Raw genomic sequence first — 6555 nt, forward strand, 5'->3', positions numbered from 1 at the left:
TAAGATTCAGGGAGTTGAGAAGAAAGTCGAATATGAGGAAGACTCAGATGAAGTAGTTTGGTTGAAGATTTTACCTCACCGAACTCATACTCATTCACTGGATCATCAAAGTGTAAGTCTAGAAGTATCATTTGAACCTATAGCCACTCCTTTGAGCACCACCACATGACAATATGCAATATGGAAGTATGGAGAAAATAGCCAAACTAGAGATAGCTCCTTTGAGCTCAACCATGGGCCTAGATATGGTGGAAAGCATGGTGTATTAGGTATTTAAATATGTTGATCAAAATTTGTTTAATTTACCTTATTTTGACTCATAGGAGGAAGGAACTGAAGATCTTGTCATAGAATCTAAATGTATAAATATTGTCAAACATAAGAAGGTAGAGAATGAGTTTGTGGTGGGTGTTCATAAATGTGAATTTTTTGATAATGTTTAAGTGGTTGATGAATCTAAAGTTGAAATGACTGTGGAAATCTAGGCACCAAGTGTTCCTGATATTGAATTAGTAGAGGAAGTACCTGTGTTAAGAGACTCAAAAATTGATGTGAAAACTATTGATAATCTTGAAGATAAGAAGACTAATGGGATTGCAACACTAGCTTTGGAGTTGGATGATTTCAAAAAGGAAGTCAAGATGCTTCTTGGAGATCCAATGGAGTTGCGTATACCATCACAACTCGATTAAACAAAACTTGTGAAAGAAGGAGAATGATTAACTATTTTTGACAGTAAAGAAGAAAATCTGCCAAAGGAGTTTAAAGAAGTCTTGGGATTACAAGAGACCTAAAAAAGTCTCTGATCTTGAAATATTGATAGTTACTAAATAGGCGATAGACCAACCATTCTAGTAAGCAGTGGAAGACAAAGAAGCTTTGAAACAGGGTAAATAAATATAAAAAGAAGTGTACGTAGTTGAAATTGGAGAATTAAGTTATGATAGATAATAATGAGTGTGTGAGAAAATATGGAGACCAAATGGTTGTTTAGAACCAATTCCTTGTTAAGAGGGAAAAATATTGGCATGCTATGCTAGAGCACATGGTGAAACACTATAAACAAATTAAACTCAAGTACTCACAGGCGAAACAAAAGGGGAGTAAGGAAAATATTGACCTTTTAGTTCAAGTTGTAGAAGGAGCTAAGCACGAGGACGCACAACCATATGGGCGCGGGGGAGATGACAAGTATTTAATTCAACCCATCCCAAGTACCTCACAAACACCTTTTGTGACCCATTTACTTCCATTTTGACTTTCGTTTCCTTCTACATTGTTGTTTTTCCCATCAATCTCATGATTTTAACAAATCTCTAGTACTAAGGTGATTACACATCATATTAAGCATTTCTTCACTAATTCAATTTTTATTTTAGTGTAATTGTGATGCAAGAAAGTGTTCCCTCTGCGGATAGAGGCAACCCCTCTAGCCCTAGAGTGGGTCTAGTCACAAACAAGGACAGATCAACAATAGCTTTCCTTCAATAGTCATAGTTGGAGGCCTACCTCAACTAGTGATTGATGGAGTTCCGTTGTGCTGCTCCAACTTCTGCTTCCTTCTCCACAATGAGTGATCAACCTGAAACAATGCAAAGGAAATACAACAAAGCACGTAACCGGAAAACAAAAATGATCTATTTACTCACAAAGTCAAGAAGTCATGAGCTATCAAGAAAATTACATACAAGACATAGGAAAACATCACTGACTGTATTAATAATGAAATAAGAGTAAGCTTACAACCAAAGTCTTGACGTCACAAGCCTTCTCAGAGGGATCCAACCAGCATGTTCCTCAAGCATTCACTCTTTGAAGATGGATCTCCCAACATACAAGTCTCTCTCACTCATAAGTTTTACACAAGATTAAGGGCACTTCACAACCTTCCACAAGCTATCAACAATCCCAAACTTGTTACACTCACACCAACTATCTAGCAAACTCACAAACACTAACAACACTGCTCAACTAGCCAACTATCAGAAACTAGAAATGCATAGCAATGGTGAGAGTTTAAATAGGAGAAGGAGTCTCCATGAAAGGTGGAAGAGTGAGCTTATCCCAAAGGAAGGTAGCACAATTGATGGAACTGCCATGCCAGAGAAAGGAGGGCGATACAAACTATGCCAACAACCAGGTCTGGAGTCATCTGGAAGGCCGACTATTGGAACAAATTCGCCCAATCTGGATCATCGCGGGGGCATAACTGAGCTATAGCGCTGACATCGCTAGTGAGTAACGTAGCTAGTCAGATCATCGCTAGATATTATAAGTAACATCGCGCTGGGACATGAAATCGGACCATCGCAGAAATCAAATGTACTTCCGCGCTGGCAGTGCATCTGGACTATTTATGAGTGCCCTTCAGCGCGTATATTTTGTCCATAGACGCGATGAAGCAGATAACTTAGGAAAAATGGGTTTTTTGGCAGCACAAGAGAGCATTTGTTCAATATGAGAATGTTTGACTTGGACACATAACACAATAGAAGGACTGGAGTAAAGACAGTGAAAAATTACTGTGTAACAGTATTCATCTACCTAATTACTTTGGGATATTGAATCTCCTTTTCCCAAGTTACAGGAAGAGTGATCACTAGTTACGGGAATGTGATGGCCTAGTACATCAATCTCAAGTTACCAGAAGTAGCCCTCAAAGAAGTTACTGGAAAGAGGAACGACTAGATAATTAGAGTCTAGTCTAGATATTCATGTTCACAATGAGTCCAACCAAAACAATCTTGATTTTTGTTGTTTAGGATATCTTTTGAGTACCAGATGATCTTCTTATTTAAGAAGGTCATTTTTATATATGTATTGTTGGTTGGACAGTTGTATCCTTTTGTTATATTTTTGTAATATTTGGTTGCACTGTTATAACTATTCATTCATGTTTTTTGGCTTGAACCTAAGATGTTTCAAACTATATATATATATAATCATCTGAACAAGATTAGTTGTGATAATAGTGTCAAATTATTTATGCGGTCATTTTTCCATTATGGAACTTTGTACTACTCTTTCATATGATTTAATATACATATATACATTATTGTTGGTTTCTATTTCCATGTATATTTTACTTTTTCCTGTAGTACTCCTAGTCAGACAGGGCCCCTTGAGCTAGGATGCACTTGTAGTTTTGTAGTTGTGTTAATGTGTGAATAGTGTAAATTTGTTTATAGATCTATTTGGTTAAGTTCTGAATTAGATCTTATTATAGTGTTCCTATTGCTACTAATTGAGTTTTTTAATGAATGGAGTGAGGGCCCATATGTGGAAGAATAAAGACTTAGGGATCCAACATAGCTTGTGTGCTACACTCCAGGACTCATAATACTATTCTTTAATTGATTCGATTGTTCTATAACCAACATGGTGTGTTTTTTTCTTTCTTTCTATGTTTATGAGCTAGTTGTATTAGTTACCAGATTTATAGGACATCTTTGTGATGGTAAAGAATAGAATAAACTTTGGATTCAAATCTTTAATTATTTTGTTGGTATGTGAGGGATGAATTCATGCTCTATAATGATAGAATAATGATAGAATGTTGTTATCTTTGATTGAGTGTTAACCAATTTAATATATTTCTGCATATATTTTAAGGGTACCTCATTGTTTATGAACTCCCAAACGATAATTTAATGTAAAACAATTTAAGCAATTAAATTTCTTGTCAACCCATAAAGCCTCCATAAATATCTACTATGGCATAAGAAGAAGAGGAAGAAATGCGACATGATATATCAAAATTATGGGACCAAGTGCAACAAATTTAACTCTCACAAAGAGCAACAAAAAATCAACTGGAAGCATTGATTAATGTTAAGGTTGATGGTTTAAAATCAAAAATAAAAGGGGACATGGAAGGTTTGACAAAGTTGCTACAAGAAATGCTTCCTAGTGGTGACAAGGTATTCTAGGAAACTCATGATGGGAACAAAAGGAATGTGAATCATTATTTTAGAGACTCTAACTTTAGGTTCAAGACTAATCGCATTCTAAAGATTAATGTGAGGAATTTTGATCGAAAGGATTTGATAACATGGATACTACAGATGGAGAAATTCTTTGATTTATACGATGTGCAACGTGCACAAAAGGTACACATTGCATCTTTATATTTAGAAACTAATCAGTTTGTGTAGTATGAGTGGATTTTTTATGATAAATCACTTATCACTTGGACAATTTTCAGGGAGGAATTGATTGCACATTATGAGGATACAAAGAGGAAAACCTTATTTATAAAATTGATAAATCTCAAACAAAGGGGTTTAGTTGCCTAGCACATTGATAAATTCCAAAGATTGAATATCAAGGTAACTAATATTCTATACGAGCATCTAATTGATGTATTCATGGGGAATTTAAGGGATAGCATTAACATGAGGTTTACCTTTGGGAACCTAAGTCATTAGAGAATGCATAACCTATTTAGGAGTCTCTTTCCTAGAAGATGCATTCTGAACCCATTTGACCACATCCATTCCCTCACCAAAGGCTTCCTTTACTGGGAACCGGCTAGTAAGGGTTACAAGAAAGATCAGTGCAAAGCTATAGACATTGCCAGTTCTTGTGACTTTCATGGTACTATGATGACTACCTATATCAACTTTCACTAACAAGGAACAACTTCTATATATAGAAAATGTGTTTAGATAAACAAGAACTATAAGTTATGGGAGATGATATATTTGCAATTATCGACTCCTTTAACCGTGATTCACAAAAGCAAAGAAACTAGCTTATTTGTTTTAAAGAACAAGGGTTTCTATGGGTGGGAAGGATTACGACTGTTATTAACTCAAAAATACTCTGGGTCATTTTAAATCTGAGGGATAACTTCTGTATTATTGTAAATCATGAGTCTTATCAACTTTAGCTTCTACAACTAAAAATGAAAAGGAATCAAACAACTAAAGAAATTGAAATTTGAGAGAGATTAAATAAAACAAAAAAGTTTTTATAGAAAATTTTCATGTAATGATTCAATGAACTCACTAGGGGGTATGTCTCCAAAGGAACTTGCAACAATAATGATGCTTGTAGTGCCTTTAAATGGGTCTAACAAATTTGAAATCTCTACCTCACCTATCAGTGGATTAAAGTTGGCATCTAGAAATATGTTGGCATAAGAAATATCTATATGGATAATTGATGTGCGACAATGATGAAGAAAAGATAATCCTTCATCCACTCAAAATGCTATTAACAAATACCTAGGCCAGTCTTTGTAACCCTCCCTCCCAAATTTACCTACTTTCACCGGTTTGGTCGGGGTAAACATGAGATAAGGGTCACTATGATAAGACTCAACCTCCTATATGACCTTAAGGAAATGGAATTGAGAACTTCAAACTTTACTGACTTTCCTCAAGCTCTATAGAACCTCCAGGAGCAACCCAACCCCTCCAGGTGTCCAACCCCTAAGATAACTCTCTTTTTCACTGTCTTAGAGCCTCACCTGCTTCCTTTCCAAGGCATGTAAGCAATTATAAGCCTCAAAATTCTCCCATAGGATTTACTTCCAGTAGCTATGGACTTTTCCAGTCAGTTCTATGCCAACAACCCCTAATTATTAGCCACTTTTTTAGGGCTAGTACTTAGCCCTTTGCCCAAAACTCATTGAAACTTCCAGAAATGATAAATGACATAGAAGCAAAGCTTATAAACCAAAAATTGAACCAGGATTTGACCTAACCTTTCCCAACCAGGACTGACATTCCGTCAAACACATGGTAAACATGCAACCTATAGGTCATGAATGCACATCTGAACATAAGGATATGAAAACTTATCTGAGGTTAAACAAGAAGGACTAATGCCTTCTCATAATAGTTATCATATAACCAATTAGGTCATGCCTTCATAAACAAGACATTCATTAATGGAAATGTGATGAGAGGCATACTTAGATTTGTCAAATAACCATGCTTATAACCAACATATAACCAGATAAATAACAATGATAGAAAAACCATTAAAGTCACATAATAAAAAGTACATTTACTCATCAAAATAAAGAGGAACATAGATCTTATTAACCATATGAACAAGCCAACCAAGTTAGGGAATTCCATGTACCACTCGACCATAGATTGGGCTGAACTAAATTTTTCTTTCACCCAATCACCCCCATGCCATATTCCAAGAATCAATGTGGGATATCATGGGATAAACCAATCCATAAACAACCAAGGGAATCCATAGGTTAGGCCACCTCCACCCTCACAATACCGTGATCTCACCTAAACTGGTCCCGAGATCACAAAACCAAACCGAGCTTAGATGCGTCAGAATCCCTTCACCATCCCTTGAGGAATTTTGATCTGAATTTAAATAAGAACGCAACAAATTATAGATATAACCATAAATATAGAGATGCAACAGAAATAACACTCCATTTCATTAATATCAGATACTGAAATATGCTTACAAACATAATGGAAATAAGACTAGCTCGGGCGATGGTAGCTTATCTCTAAGAAGAGATGTGGTGGCTACATGCCTCTAAACTATGTTACAATGAGGTTTGAAGGCCTATTT

This window comes from Pinus tabuliformis, chromosome 5_1, assembly GCF_031772625.1.
Source record: "Pinus tabuliformis cultivar Carrire ecotype Pingquan chromosome 5_1, CPIR1, whole genome shotgun sequence".
Lineage (NCBI taxonomy): Eukaryota > Viridiplantae > Streptophyta > Pinopsida > Pinales > Pinaceae > Pinus > Pinus tabuliformis.